Below are 16443 nucleotides of genomic sequence, written 5' to 3' on the forward strand. Positions count from 1 at the left end.
AAAGCAGGTGCAGATAGGTTTGTGTTAAGACTTTGTGCAGACCTTTTGTTAAGACTGTGCAAACTAGATTTTCAACAGCCAGTAATGGGAGTGCTGGCTTCTCAAAGACCCAAAATCCACTGAGAACATTTCAGTAAAATGGCTGAAAAGCCCTAGAGCTTTTTCATACTATGTCAACAACTGATAGTCATTAAACAAATGCTATGACAGACACTGTAATTCAGTGTTCCATACCTAGAAGCAAAATGACATTAAGTCAACTATTTAAAGCTATTCGGAGCCATCTCACTGTAGATGTCAATAAAACAAATGCTTCCTGCCAATAATTAAGTATCTGTGTCAAACTTTTCACTCTCTTTCAAATCATTCTCTATATCCAGCTGAGGTCCATATTCCCATTTTAAGCAAGCAAGATTATAATTTCAAATACTCTGTATTCTAGTTTGCAGACAAATCTAGTAAAATTACTTGAAAATAGCAAGGTCTGACAGTATTCTCTCCTCCCTGACCGTATTACTATGCCTGAAGATGCTACTTGCATTTATACAATACTTTTGTTAGAATGTTTCGTACGCCCATTACTTTCATCAGTTCTTGCCACCAACCAGGAAGGTAGTTAGCTTACTTCTAATTTTCGTTTTAAAAGGTTTAATCTGAGTTAAGGGTTGGGTTTTGTGTTCTGTTTGGTTTTTTTTTTCCTATGTTGTAGTATCAGCTCCCTAGAACTTGGTCCCAAATCAAAAGCCATAATTGTTTCTAAGTCTTCTGAATACACTTTAGATGCTATGTAGCTCAATCCATCCGTTACAAGGGATGGTTTCACACAGCTCCTATTGAACTGTCCTAGGATCAGTGCCAAAAGTACTTGGTGATTTATAGTTATGACTAAGGAATCAATGTGATAAGGTAAATGTTCCTTTTCGCCAGCCTAACTGGACTATTCCTACCTCTTATTTTACTGCACGGAATTTCCTAGTGCAACACCACCTGTAAATATTTATATACAATGTTTGTGTAAGATGTAGATAAATATCAAATACGTATTCACATCCAAAATTGAGGATGGATAGCAGTCAGCAGCATTTAAAGTCACAACAGTTTCTTTGAAGTGAGCTAATACTGTAAACATAGCACGGTAACAGCAGGTTGCATTTTTCCTCAACTACTTTTCACTTATGTATGTTTCAGATAAAGTAAGAAGCCAACACACCTTAATTTATATTCTTCTAGTTGCAATTTTGAGCCTTCCAAAAGTATTCACTATATTCCTTTTTACAACCTTTGAAACATTAGTGAGACACCTCTCAGGCCACTACTGGTGCTAACGAAACACATGTTAAAAATAAACACATACTAAATCTACCTGGAATTTTACTGTATTGCTTACTAAGCATGCAACAACATGCTCACCTTTTAATTTATAATGCAATAAAGTTTTCAAGCCTGAAGCCAAATTATTTAAGAACGTTTCTGTTACCCTTCTCAGAATTCATTCATTCCTGATGAAGGAAAGATTAAATATAGGCTGGAAATATATTCACAACGTATACGTTCACAGAAACTGCCAGACGTTTTCACATCATTAAATCATAACTGAAATAAGTAACATCACATACAGCTATGAAACATGCACTGTCTGTACCAGTAATGTCAACTTCATTATCACACTGGCTGTACAGTCTCCCTTCCACATCAAGGGAACAATCAGCTGTTTGCATGGTAAGTAAGCAAACTTACTGTACTACCAAAAAGTTGACAATCTACATGTGAAATACAAACGGTTTCCACTCTCGATCAATGTCTGAAGAGCCCTTGTAAAAAAGAAGAGCCAAAAATCAAGTAGGAGGGAAGACTGATTGTTCCCGACCTATGGCAAAAACATCCAATTTAAGCCAGTCCCTAAAATAAGTTTCTACCATACACAACTAAGAATCCAAACTACTTCCACAGCTTGTTCCTGTCAAGACACCTTTAGCAACTAGCCATCTCAAGCAAGAGCACAAGCAAACAGATCATCTTAGGCCAGTAAGACAAAAACAGAAGTAACAACCAAAGTACAAAAAAAAAAATTTAAATAAGCTCTGCTGCTACAGTCCCAAAACCTGAATGTGGGAACTGTTCAGCCCGGTCTGTTCTCAGAAAGCTTAACAAACATACGACCTTAAATCCTAACAAACTTTTTTGTAAATACATATATATGTATGTGATTAGAAACACCACCACTTAGCACTGATAAAAACCTTTTAATTAGCACACTTCCAAGCACTTGACAAATATTAAGAAAACCTCACAAAGATACTTCTGAAATACTGCTGTAATTTCTCAAATATTTAAGGAAAGCTTAGGCAGACCAAAGTAAAAGAGCAAGCCCATATCTGATGGGCTCAAAATCCATGAAACCTGCTATAACCACTCTGTTCATGCAGTTTCCCTCTAGAGCCATTAATTTCAGTCTTTAATAGCCAACATATCTGTCTCAAATACAGGGAAAAGGAATGGCGGAAGACAGAGAGAGAGATATATAGATAGATAGATATATGTTCACCCAACTTCAAAACATCAGAACAACAGCTTGAAGTATTTACATTTCTCATAATCAGAAGTAAGAGGAAATGATGCCGAGAATTATGCAGCCCAGCCAATCTAAAGATTCATATGATTCAAATCCAAAGGGAACTTCAAAGCCACCTCATAAAACCCTATGCAAAACTTCCAAGCAGCCAGATGCTAGCATTGCAGGAAGAGCTTTCACAGCATCTGGATCTTGCAAGTAACAGCCAAACAGAAGCAGAAACTCTTCCCTGTGTAAGAAGATTTAACATTTTTCTACTTACAAAAATAGCTATGTTAGAAATATGTTTGTATTTTTTCCGCCTCAAAATATGCTAAATGAGACTGTATTATCAATATTGCTATAAGGTGCCTTATCTGTACTAAATAAAATAGTCAGCTTCTCTACATGTTCCTGAGTATCTGGAACTAATGGCACCCATTTTCCAAAAATTAATGCAGTTTAGTTCATATCCACACTTCTGTATCACTGTATGTAATACACCTCCACCTCCTTTCCCACATGGGCACAGTTTTCCTTAAAGAACAAGACTCATTCACCAGTGCCTTGCAGATCAAGGCTACAGGGTAAAACAAAAAAGATCTGTTCTTTATAAAGTCTGCATAGCTACTTTTATTACTTATTTTGATGACAGACAGGGTTAATGAAGTTCTTGCAGAGAACTCTCCCTTTCCTGGGCTAAATGCCCAAATTCTTTCAAGATTCACAAGACTTGTCTATTTAAATTGGGTCCAATTTTTTTTTTTTCCCCTACAGAAAGGCCTGCACAGAATGTTCTGAAGAGAAACTGGGAATTAACCTTTCAAAAAATTATAACTAAATGTGCAAGCTCTGTGTAAGAGACAAATCACATTTCACACTATATTCTGCCCTCTGTGTAACAATTTTCTATTATTCTAATAAGCTTCAATGTTGAAGCATAAACTCAGCAGTATCAGATTATTAAAAACCATAAGCTTACTCATGCAAACAAAAATCTTCTATCCTGCCCACCCTGCATTTCTTTCCCAACCTCCCCTGACTGCCAAGACACTGCATTGATCTCAGATTAATACTATGCTCTTAGAACAGAAATTCCCCTATTTGAGGGAGCTAGAAAAATTACACTTTACTTACCAAGACAACAGCTCCACGATTTCATTTCCAGTTTGTCTGAAACAATCTCTGCTATATACCACAAGGTGCCTTTCAGACATTCCCAGCTCTACAGTGATATATTGATCAGAGACTGAGCAGTTTCTCACCATATAGGTACAAGAAACCAGCAGAGTGGAGAAGACTTGCCCTGCCCTGGTCTTTCCTTTCCCCTAAAACTGAGGTCCATCTCACAGTTCTTTGCAGATACGACACAGTCCTTCAGATAATAATAAAAAAACCACTTGTGTCAGAGAGCATGAAATCAAAGAATTAACAGACGTTTGCAAAGGACTCTACATTATGTTTTCAAAATGCAGCATCTGTTCTATCTACCACCAGATACCTACCTATCAGCCACAGCCATGATGAGAAGTACTTAGGGTTAAAGTGCTAATGCAATTAAAAGAAAGAAAAAAAGTCCACCCGAGGTACAGAATGCAATTTAGCTTTCAGCAATCCATGAACTAAGTAAAATGTAGTTTTCCACCCATCTCAAAAGTTTTTAAGAGTAGTTATGCCGAACACAGCTGAAACTATCTACCATGGACCAGTTCATCAGCATTTGAAGACAACTATTTACCATCAGATACTTGCACAAACACAAAGGTTTGTTTCAGAAAAGAAACACAAATATTTACAGTATTTCAAAATAAGCTACAATATGGTTTAGAAATACCAATGCAAATTATGTTGACACCTTATTAGTATCTGTGAATAACACACTACTATTCATCAAAAGAAATAATTTTTCAAGTCCAGCAAAATCCATGCTCAGCTATCCCCAACCAGGGAAGTAGGAGGCAACATGGCAAAGCAAGTGCAAAAGCAGAAAAATAAAAATTAAAGAGCAGTGACAGCAAAGGATCAAATTGACCTAATGTAAAACAAACCAGCTTAGAGAGCTAATAGAAAAATATAAATGAATAGTGATGTAGCAATTTGTTTGGAAATAACATGAATTGCTGTATTAAGTGCCCAGACTTGACTGGAGTCAGAGATGGGGACAAAACACACCTGTCCTGACTCCATACTCTACTTTGCTCTAACCCCTAGACAGTATCACAAAATAAACGTGGATCACCACAGTGATGTCAGCAGGATCCTGCAAGGATTTATAGATATTTGGAAAGCAAAAGGAGTGTGTGGGCAAGGTTTCTATAAAAACAACAAAACTGGTTTGGTAGCACATGTTCCTGCAAGTGGACAGAGTTCCCACACTAAAACCAAGAGCTGCGTAACAACTTGTTTTAAAGGAGTAAACGTGTGGAAAAGGGGAACACGTGGAAGAAAAATAACGTATTTAAATAAATAGAAAATATTCATTAACGAATTTCCAACATCTACCAGTTGGCTGACACACGTGGACTATTTCAGATCACACCAAGGCAAGAGAGAGGTGAAACCAAAGCCCCAGAAATGCAAATCCTTGATGTAGGGAGGGAGAGGCAGGACTACACCATCCAGTTTTAGATGTCAAACCCCACCTTTAAACCATGGGAGGTGGCAGGGAGAGTTGCTTTGGCGCAGCAGCTAGTGACCCCAGCTCCAATGCATGATGACTCACTCCCTGAAGAGTTTACAGTCTGAACCAAGCCAAAAGCCTACTAGTAAAATGATAGTTAATCTATGGAAGAACATAACTGCCACATGCTCTCAGCAAAATGTACAGCCATGTACTTGCAAGCACCAGTACTTCGTGCTATGGTAACAGCATGAAGTAAAAACTATGGACAACAGCAACCGAGTTCAGAGGGGAATTAATGCCACATATTGAATGGATGAACAAAAGCTACCCTGGTTACTACTGCGGCCTGATGACTTAAGAGTAGTTAGAAATTTTAATATGGTCCTGTGTAACAACTTAGATACTGCCTCCAAAGGGAAACTATATTCCCCACATCATCTAGCTGCTTTTATCTAACTCGTTAGTGCCATCTACATCACCAAAAAAATTGAGCAAGCTGCCACTCAGCTGTCTCCAATTTCAGATGAACAATAGGAAAGATAAGACACAACTTCAGCGAAGTCTGATAAGACTCGTGATGAATGACTCTTTTCAAACTTTACTTCCTTTGGAGCACCACGTGCAAACAGGTTGTTTAAAAACACAACACATCTCCTGCCAACCAAGGCTTTACTTTCACTTAAGCTTTTCTAGCTGACCAACTTCTCACACACCAGCCAGAGGAAAGACACTGCCACCTTCTCCTGCCAGTCCCACCAATTCTGAAATAAAGCTGACAAAAGGCAAGAGGGCACCTCAGAGACCCGTGCCATGGCCATGCTGTGCAGGAGAAAAGACACCAGCACAAAGCTCCCACACACAGCTGCCTTTAGGAGAATGTAAAGCCAAATATTCCAAAAGGTGTGCCTAGATGTGAATAAGGTACCTAGGAGAAGATGGTCTGAGCAGTGCTGAAATACTGTTTTTCATTGCCTTGTTATTGATGGAATGAATGATGCTAAGGCAGTAAACATTTGACGTTCCTATTCTGAAAATAAAGTTTTGTTTCCTTCATTATCCCTTTGACATTTTTCTAATCCAGAAGTAAACAGAGCATTGAGGAGTTTTATGGAAACAAACAAACAAACAAACAACCCAGGAACACCATAGTGTGACATGCTTACAAAACAACCAACTCAAAAAAAAAAAAAAACCAAACTGGCTGAATCTTTGAAAATAATATGCACTTCATTGAGAGCGACAATCTACAGTACGTTATGCCAAAAATGCTACAAGGTCTCTTTGTTCATGAGAATGAATCATGGTTTACCCCTGGGAAGAAAGAAAAGTGCAACTAGAACACGGGCTCCTTCAGGGACTTAATAGATCCTCAAAAACCCATCATAGATGCTGAAACCTGCTTTTGCAGCAGAAGCTTCATCTTGAAAATATAGAACAGAAAAGCATAAGAGAAGAAAAGCTGGTAGATTACACTTCAGCATTCACAGGTAACAAAAAGAGACTTCAGCACTAGACTATTTGGCACCTCTGGTCTTATCTACCTCAGGCCTTCCAGAAAATTTCCTTCCATTCTACTGTTTCCAAGAGCTAGTGGCCACATGAGCAATGACGGGTGCTCCCCAAACCCACGGTTTCCAAGTCACCAGCAATTTTCTTGACTACACACACCTCTCCCCCACCCTACAGCTCCAAACATTCTCAATGGGTAAAACACTACAGAAAGAGGGCATGCCCCTTTGCTACACAAGGATCACCACCATCAGGTTGCACTGCTGCGATAATGCTGATAGTAGCAAAAGGAGCAAGGGGAAAGGCAATTTCAAGAAGAAAAACTCCAGGGCTGGGAGATGACTTTATTCTCTCTTTCCATAGGCCAACTGAAAGCCCACAGAGTCAGAGCAGATTTTCACTTTAACATGGACAACTACAGCAAGAACATAAAATCAAGTCAGCCAACCCTCCCTACTACAGAGCCAAACCCTCCCCTAGAGAGCTGTGTGCTCACAACACAGCAAAATGTTTGACTCGCAGTAATCGGTTTCATCAATAGACAATCGAAAATATTTAAACACTATTTACAGCAATTTTTACTTAAGTAGCTGCAACTTGATTAACAGTCTTCAGAGAGAACTGCTGCAAGTTTTCCCCTCTCCCTGCATTAGTGATGAAGCACAACAGCTAAAATAAGTCTTCGTAGTCACTTTAAAGTACAAACCAGGGAGACTAAAAGAAATCCCAATAAGTCAGTCACAGAGTAAGTTATTGCATACCTTAATATACAAAGAACTAAGAGCCAACACAGGTAAAGAACCATACCCAACACTGTTTACCCTTGGATGGTAAAGTTCTTACAACTGACATAATGTTATAAATTGAGTAATTGACCCACAAGGAAGTAAGGAGCTCAAGAGAGTTAAAAATTACCCTATAAATACCATAAAGATTAACAGATTTGTAATACCCACCCAAGAACCGCTTACTCTAAGTAGAATGATTATGAAAACACAGCAAGAATATTTACTACATAGTACTGAGTTCAGTATATACAGACTGCCACAAAAGGCAGCACTGGTTCTTAATACAGTGACAGCTGAAAGTCACCACTTCGGTTTCCCAACTGATTAAAGGGTAGCATACAGACACGCACAGTTGTGACTTATTTTCTTCTTTGGAATACATTCATATATTTTTAAAAACCTTTTCAAGGTTTGGGGTTTTTTTGTTCCAGTTTAACATTTTTGAGACTTATGTTTTGCAGAACTCTGACAGAAGAGCTAATGAAATACTGACAGTACAGAAGAATGAAAGCAGAACTTCCATGAATGAAAGGGGGGGGGGGGGATTTTTGTGTCGCTGTTTGTTGATCTCTATTCTACCCCAAGTCCCTACTCTTGGAGGAAAGGAACCTTAAAATATCTACATTTTTTTTCCCCCATCTCCTCACTGTAATGACAAACATATGCCCTGAGAACCAGAACCCACCACGAACTCTCCAAGATAGGCTTGACATTCAGTGCTCCTATGCAAGAAACAAAATGTTCCAACAAGGAGAAAACCCACTCCTTTTCAGGACAGCAGAGTACAAGTGCCCACAAGGTTAAGAACAGGACAGAGACTTAAACTGAAATTCCTGAAAGGAATCGTATGGAATGTACTGTGAAGTTGCAATCCATCCTGTAGGTCAACATTCCCCAATTATTGCACCATCTGCGGCGATTTCGATCTCCAACTCCACAGTTTAAAAATCACTAGGTTAAGAAAAAAGTTACTCTCCCAAGTAAAAGAGGACAGTTGGCTCTAAGGAAAGAAGAAAAATTGCAACTTATATTACCCTGCACCACCTGAGCCAGGACACAGCAGCTGCCTCGGAAGTGAGCACCAGTGAATACGGACAAAACAGCTCGGGCTGCACTATCTCCCAGCACACCAGCTCTCAGAGGGAGCAATCCCAACTATCCAGCACCCGTTTTTCTTGTCAGCATGGACTTAAAGCTCTGCTTCACGCACGCCATGGGTTTTCAACAGGCTGGTGGATATTTCCCGCCTTGTAGCAAGTGGGCTTCTCAAAGACCGAATGACAAAAGTAACTGGAGAACAGTTATCTGTCACTGAGCTCTGCAAAATGAAAGACGTGCAAATCCTCTCCAGGGTGTGGAGCAACACCTGCTCCGTCAGCAGGCTGGGCTAGGCACAGGGTCACAGCCCTTATCAGTTTGGGTTTTGACCCTGAAATACTAGCGCACTAGGTGAGGCGACTGATTCACTTGGATATAGCGCATGGAGGAGCAGGACAGCGACAGCGTCCCCCCCATGGACAGCGTAACCAGTCCTGGGGAATCCCACCCAGATCAAATACCAAAGGATGTTTCGGGGCCGAAAGGTGGGATGCTGCGTTGAAACGAGACACTGAGACCTCCTCAGGAAGGTCCCTCAGCTGTCTCCTGGCAAGGCTGAAATGCATATCTGGGGACGCACCAGCTAGGCTGTTGACAGCCATTCATTTTGTAAATAGCTGTGGCAGCGCAAGACATTATCGCCCCCCTCCTCAAAGGGGAATCTCTGCCCTTTTCTCTAGCATTGCCACACTCGGGTTTATTACCCTTGATTCCTCAGTTAGGCTGGTTTGTAAGAGGTTTAGGCTCACCGAACCAGCATTGCCTGAAATGTGCCAGGGAGCACTCCCACACCTCATTCTGCCACCGGCAACACAAGATCAGGAGCCATCTCTTCCCTCTAACCAGAAGGCTCGTTTCCAAAAGGGGTTTCTGAAACAGCCTTAGCAGTGTCTCCACACTTGGAAAAACAACATTTCAAAACAATTTCCAACTGATGTTACGCAAACAACCCATCCACTGAATTAATTTTTTTTTAAAAAGCATATTACACTTTATATTGATATAAGTCAGTGCAGAGGTGCAGCCACATTTTAAAGACATGGTGAACTGAAACGTGCACAGACCACTGCACTTGCCAGCTCCAGACAGAGAAATCAGAATAGCTTCAGAATGAGAACTGCTTGAAATTATGACCAAAACCAGTCAATACTTTGACGAAACGACAAAATAAACTGCCTTCCTAAAAAGCAAATGCAGTGATCTGTCAGGGTTGGTGCCTGAGGCCTGTCCAAAGGCAAGGGACGGCTTGGCACCTACTTTGATTCATCATGTGAAGCACATAGAAAGGTTGGAGTCCAGAACTGGAGACCCAAGTTACTCAAAGCAAATAAACACAAAAACTTTAAGAAGTGCCTAGGGATTGTAATATGCCTGTTAACGGGGGGGGGGGAAGGAAAAAAGCAAGGAAACAACCATAAGGGAAAAAGCTTTATGCCAGCTGCAGCAACTTTTCATTTAAGAAAAACAATCTTACCATCTTCTGCATTCTGTGATCAGACATGTCACAACTATTTTAATAAGTTTTATAATCGCCATAGTGTACTAGCTCATAGAACAATAAAACAGCATATCCAACTTACAATCTAAAACTAAATTCATGTAGTTCTGTGCACAAACCCCACTTCTGCCATCTTGAGATCTTAGCAGAAAACACTCACATCTAACAAAAATCATTACGCCTTTCACACCTGCTCTCCTTCAGACTTCATTGCACTTGGACTCTATTAAAAATATGGATTTGCTACATGCTTCCTTGACAGTTTCTAATCTACCCGATTTTGTTGTGTAAAACACAGTACAAGAACAGGACAGACAACAGCACCTTACCTTACTGAAACACAGGAGACTCTAAAGAAGTAATTCATAAACTACCTGCAAGTCGTCTTTTTTTTTTTTTTTTTTTGATGTAATAAATAATGCATTCTGACTGCTAAACAAGCATTTGTGAGGTTTCAAGAATGCTTTGGAGTACAAAATTCCTAGAGTCTCATTCACTTACACCATTTGGTTTCAAATAAAGTCTCCTGTCGGTTCACTTAAACGTGTAACAGGAAACTCAAATTTGACTAAAAGGTGGTATTACATTACTACTGGTTTTATATGGAAACCTTTTTAGAAGTAAGAAGCTAAGGGGAAGTTTTTTTTCCTCTCCCATCTGCGACAGACAGCTGTTCACTGCCTGGAATCTATGATAGCAGACACTTAAAGTAGCACCAAGCTGAAGTAAACACTTTAGAAATTTAATTTCTTTAATTGTACTGACACCATAAAATAATTTGCATTTTTTGCCATGTGATAAGCCATATCATACGACCAAACACTGGAAGCCAAATATACTGTTTTAATTGAATAAAAAAATGTTTTTTCTGAAATATTTTAAAATGTTAAAGAAAAATCCAAGACACTTCTCACACATGTACAGCGATGGCGCTTACAGCAAGTCCAGATGTTTAAATACTTAGCACAGGTTAGAACTCGAAGTAATCTTGATCCAATCCAATACGCATATAAAAAATAAGCCAAGATAGAAAAAGACCTATCTACCCACAAAAAGATTTGACAGCTTTACAGACTTCTGCATTTGAACCACTATTAAAAATAACTCCCTGTGGTTTTCTGTCTTTAAACAAAATTTAGCTTACAAGCTCTAGAACTGCCCACTTTGTTACACGCTTACACAGAACCTCAGTTCTCCCTGTCCTACATTTCAGCCAACTAAAGACAGCAGCTTCCAATCTGGCTTTAAAAACAAACACGCACACACCTCCACCCCCCCCCAAACCTGTAAGAAATTTTTTAAAAAGTATTTTATACAGCTTAATTTTCTATGTAATTTAGACACTCTGCAGCAATTTCAACCTGCTGAAAAAAAATGCTATGATTTTAAAGTCAGTTTTAAATCTAGATTTTGCATGCAAATTTTTTGGCTTCTGTTTTTTTCTTCAAAAAGAAAAGTGTTGTCTGGGCCAACGCTACCTCTCAGTTTGAACACGTTCTTCTTCCATCTCCTGGATACTAATTTTTTTTTCCTGCTTTTAACTTTAGAGACAGCTCTACAGTGAAACATGGAATTCAGAAGTGGAAGAGACCTATTACATCACATCACATCCAACATGCTCTGCAGCTGACAGACCACTGCTCCCTTAAACGCATCAGGCCAGAAGGGTCCAGCCTGCCTTCCCTGGTGCGCATCCTAGTCCCCCTGTTGCAGCAGTCCTCTAATCCCTCAGTGGGTCAGTTCCCTTCTGGCAAAAGGCAAGGACACAGCTAGGGAAAACACAAATTGCCCTTTTGGCAGCCACAAAGAGTAAAAAGCTTCAACTCACTTACTTAATCAAACTTTTTTTGGTTTTTTCCCTCCTCCTTTTTTGGTTCCTTAGTTTTACACCAATTTACTCAGCTGAGCCAACTCACCAATACTCCGAACACCAGCCCTGGCACAGGGGAACAAAGAACACAAGTAGAAACCATCCAGTTTGGTAGCACCAAGCTGTGTGATGTTATCTCAGCCATCTAGGGACTCTGTGAGACACTGAGACGTACCACATCTTCCCGATTAAAAGCACAAGGAACTTGCTGCGTATTTGCATGTGCTTGTACTAAAAGCTTTACAAAGGGAAGGGTGAGTGTAATAAACACAGCGTTAACAGGACTTAGTAACAGAAGAAACTATTTTCAAGGCCTCTGCCTTTAACAGGACAAAGTGTTAATTCTGTCCATTTTCTTTTAACTTCCACATGATTTTATACTGGGAAAGGCCATCTTGTCCAGTCCACAGAGCGTGGCACAGACACACGTGAGCCTCCTCTGCCACCATGCCTGTCCTGTAACCAGTAGCAGTCACCGTTTTCTTACCAAAAGCCACATTTTCAGGGTCTTCAGTGATGAGTGGCATCAAGGCAATCATGAACTATATTTCAACTGCATGAATATTTACTGTTTGCTTTCAATATTGCAAGAATGTTTTTCTTGCATCTATACTGGATACAAAGACATAGATCACATAATTTCCTACAAACAAGCCGGTCAAGCACCTGGATAGGTGTACACTGAATTAGTCACCATCATTCCTATAAAAGGTAAAACAGACTGGTTAAGTGAGTTTACAAAACAAATGCAGGAGTGTGTGTCACAGGTAGAATGGCTATTCATGACTTCTTTAATCATAATTCTGTGTTCAAACCATATAGAGCATCATGGCCACTGTCCAACTCAACACTCATCTAGACATAGTAATACTGAGGAAGTTGCAACTAAAAACATTTTCATTCAATGGTAAACATAAGCCCAACTTCTAAAGTGAGGTTTCATGTATTTATTTTTCTCATTTGCTGGAGATCACCACAAACCTCTTCTATAACAAGAACATCTAAGAAAAGCAAATTAGAATGACAAAAACTAAAACACGAGTTGGGCTCTTAAACTCATTTCCTGTAAGGACTGTATCCCGACTAGGCCTTCATTTAGGACAGAGCAAAAGTCAAGCCCCAGAGGTCATACTGATGCCCACTTTCATCATTTCATTTCTGAAATCTTCCTCTAGTACTTCCTCTGCTCCTCCAGCAACGTAGGGTCAATTTTCTTGCTTTAAATTCAGAATGAATACATTTGATTTCTACCACCTGCCCCACTTGTTGGCTGCTCCAGTTCACATGGTTTAGTCTGTACTGCCGTGTTGTTTGCTGGTATACATTTTTATAGCCTTGAGGTTAAACGTATTTGGCACCACATAAAGTAGGAAACGATGTTAAAGTACATCCACTAATTCCTCTTCTACACATCTAGAAAGTGTGTTCTGAAGGTGCACAGGAGGTGAACTTCTTGGTAACTACCCCCATTTTACAGCTAAGAAAGCAGAGGTAGAGTAGGAGAAAAAAGGACACAGGCGTTTCTGGCTCCTATCCCCGTACAAAAAAAAAAAAAAAAACAAAACAACAAAACAAAACAAAACTCATTTTACTCTGAATAAACAACAACAGATCATTCAGTATGCAAAAAACTCTTTAAAGCCATTAGAAGAGGCCTTCAGACCAGCAGGTAGGACTGAATAAAGCCAAAACGCATGCTGTAAGATAAATCTCAGAATCTCCCACTATTTTCTCCAGTACAGCCTTGATTATAACGAGAAATGAGAAAAGCCAGTGTAGGCTCTTTATTTTCAATGTACATTTAAGTATTATATATTGACATAAACCTTTTCAGGTAGGATCACAGAAGGCAAGTACTAAAAAAACAAACAAACAAAACTGTTTCCCAGTGTGGGCTTAGAGTCCAAGTTACTCATCTTCACCTGCTTTTCTCCCAACAAAATGAATACTGAAGAATTTGAAAAGGTATATTAAAACTTGTATTCAAATTACATGTTCGTCCTCTCTCACAAACCGTGTATTTGTCAAGAAACAGAATTCCAGAGGAAGAAGGGAAAACAAAACAAGCAGAAGTGTTTTATACGTCACAGGTGTTAAGAAACCAAAAGATTGATTCTGTTCTGACGATTCCTTTGGGGTGACAGCAGTCACTCACACCCCACCTAGAAATATCACTTCCCACAGAAGATGCTCTTTTTCCACCATAATAAAAGCTCCGCCCAGCCCCCATTTTTTTAGGTCTCTAAGGCACAGAGCCATAGGAAACTGGGGCAGCAACACTCTTATCTAAAAGAAGTTCCTTTTTTCCCCCCCTTTTTTTTCCCTGTCGTTGCTTAAAAGAGTATGACTGTCGCAAAGAATTTCGACAGGAAAAAAGTAACAGTGGAACGAGTTTGACTCAATGTCAAGAGATGTCTCAAAATGTAAAAACTGTAGAAATGCTGCAGAAGTTAAACAGTTGCTTACAATGCTTCACAAAAATGAACTTTTAAAGGAGACACAGAAATGACAGCAAAACAGTCATAATGTGTCAGGAACTTGCATCACTGGACTTCTAATTGCTGCAATATTTCCTATCAAACTACTTATACTGCAATAATGCCATAGGCAATCACCATTGGCAGAAATATTCCGTGTGTGCGAACAGACAGACAAACAGATGGAGCTCAGAAATCCACCATTACTCTAAACAAGCACAAATCACACTTTGGAGGGAATAACATCTTGGGGGAAAAAAATGGTATTTCATAGTTCAGCTCTAACATGTGCTCCCTCAAAACCCATGTGGTAATCCCTATAGCGCTGGTTTTATCTCAGAGTTTCTATCTTTTGAGACGGCACAAAAGAGAGCACCCCGAGAACTGGTACGCTCCTCTCCCAGGAGGGGACGAGGGGAACGCCAGGAGTTGCAGTCTCAGGAGGCCGTAAGGGAGAAGCAGCTGGGGAGGGTCTCAGGCCAGCGCCCGGGGACTCCCGGAGACCCCGGGGTTCTCCCCACCAGCCCCAGGAGCTCCAAGAGTCTCACGGAGAGGAGACAAATTGATGAAAAGCGCATACCGGGCTCTCTGGTGGGGCAGCGACGCTTGGAGGGGCGCGCGTGGGGCGCTCGCACGGGAGCCGCTTCGCCAGGGCACGTGTGCTTGGCAGCGCTACTGCTTTTAAAGTAAAAAAAGCCCAAAACCAACCTCCAAAAAACCAAGCCCTGCGGTGACACCAAACCACGCAAATATTCCTATTTTTACAGTAGTTTCAACTTTGCTCAGATCTTAACGCCGCCAGACAACACCTCCCCGACGGGAGCCGATGACGACCCGCCAGCCCTCACGGTTTGGGTGACATTCCCGTTCGTCTCCCACTCCCGCCCGGGCACGTGTCGGCCCCGGGGCCGGAGGCGCGGCAGCTCCGGCGGGACGGAAGGCCACGAGGCGCCGCGGCCCGGACCCCGCGCCCCTCGGCGGCCCCGGCAGCGCGGCCGCACCCCCCCCCCCCCCCCCCCGTCGCTCGACCTGCGGCCCGGGCCGGCCGGGGCTGCCCGGAGGAGCGGCCGGCGGAGGCGCGGCAGCACCGCCCGAGGGGCCCGCGGCGGGCACACCCCCGGCACGGCAGAGCCCGGCGCGGCCCGGCCGCGGCCCTGGGCGGCCGCGGGGCCCTGTCGTGCTCACCTGCGGCCGGCGAGGCAGCGGAGAAGCGCCGGTGCCCGTCCCGGAGGGGACGGAGGGGGGACGGGGACGGACACACACACGTTCAGGCGGCCGCGGCCCCCGCAGTCGAGCGAGCGAGCGAGCGAACGAAGGAACGGACGGACGAGAACGGCGCCGCGTCCCGCAGACAACTTCGCCGCGCGCGCGCGCGCGCTCGCCGCCCGCGCACGCGCTGCCCGCCGCCGGCTCGGCCGCGCGCCCCGCCGGCTGCCACGCAGGCCGGGCGGGCCGGGAGCGCGCGGCGGGCGGGAAGGCGGTGCCGCGCGGCGCTCTGCCCACCTGCCGGCCCGCCCGGCCGAGCCGCCGGCGCCGCGTACCTGGGCCGGTCCCGCCGCCGCTCCTCGGGGCGTGCGGGGTGCTTTGTCCACGTCCCGCGGTGCGTCAGCGCCGAAGCCCGGCGGCCCCCTGTGGAACAGAGCGTGAGCCAAGCCCTCCCACCGCCGCCGCGGCCTTTCCTCCCCCGGAAAACGACGGTTTCCCCGCGCCCCGGGTGTCGAAAGAAATGCCCGCGGCTCCCCCCCCCCCCGCCCGCCCTGAAAACCGACACGGCGCCTGCTTGCGGGGTTTCCCGTTTTTAGCTGCAGACTCGCGATCCCGGGATTAGCTCCTTCCGCCGCCGCTTGTGCAAGCGGCGGGGCGGCGGCGGGCGCTGCAGAGCGGTTGCACAACGGCGGAGCCGCCGCCGCCTTCGCTTCCATCGGTGCTTTGGCAGAAGGGGGCTCGGGGGGACGCTCGGTTCGGCGATAGATCGATGCATCTCACAGCCGCGGCCTCATGCCCAAAGGGAAGCGCGTACGTGTTCGCA

At 43.0% G+C, this 16443-nt stretch overlaps 1 protein-coding gene across 4 annotated transcripts in view; it reads right to left on the reverse strand.

Annotated features, from left to right (window-relative positions):
• NEK6 (NIMA related kinase 6) overlaps positions 1 to 16114 on the reverse strand; it is a 70764-nt gene extending 54650 nt beyond the window's left edge. For 2 of the 4 annotated variants that reach the window (XM_052815941.1, XM_052815942.1), the window contains exon 1: positions 15956 to 16114. The gene's annotated coding sequence lies outside the window, so the exon portion shown is untranslated. Of the gene's footprint in view, positions 1 to 15599; positions 15803 to 15955 lie in introns of those variants that run through there. The other 2 variants (XM_052815938.1, XM_052815940.1) reach the window with 1 other exon arrangement.
• Between the last annotated feature and the right edge of the window lie 329 nt (positions 16115 to 16443).

Source organism: Harpia harpyja, chromosome 19 (genome assembly GCF_026419915.1).
Source record: "Harpia harpyja isolate bHarHar1 chromosome 19, bHarHar1 primary haplotype, whole genome shotgun sequence".
NCBI classification, from domain to species: domain Eukaryota; kingdom Metazoa; phylum Chordata; class Aves; order Accipitriformes; family Accipitridae; genus Harpia; species Harpia harpyja.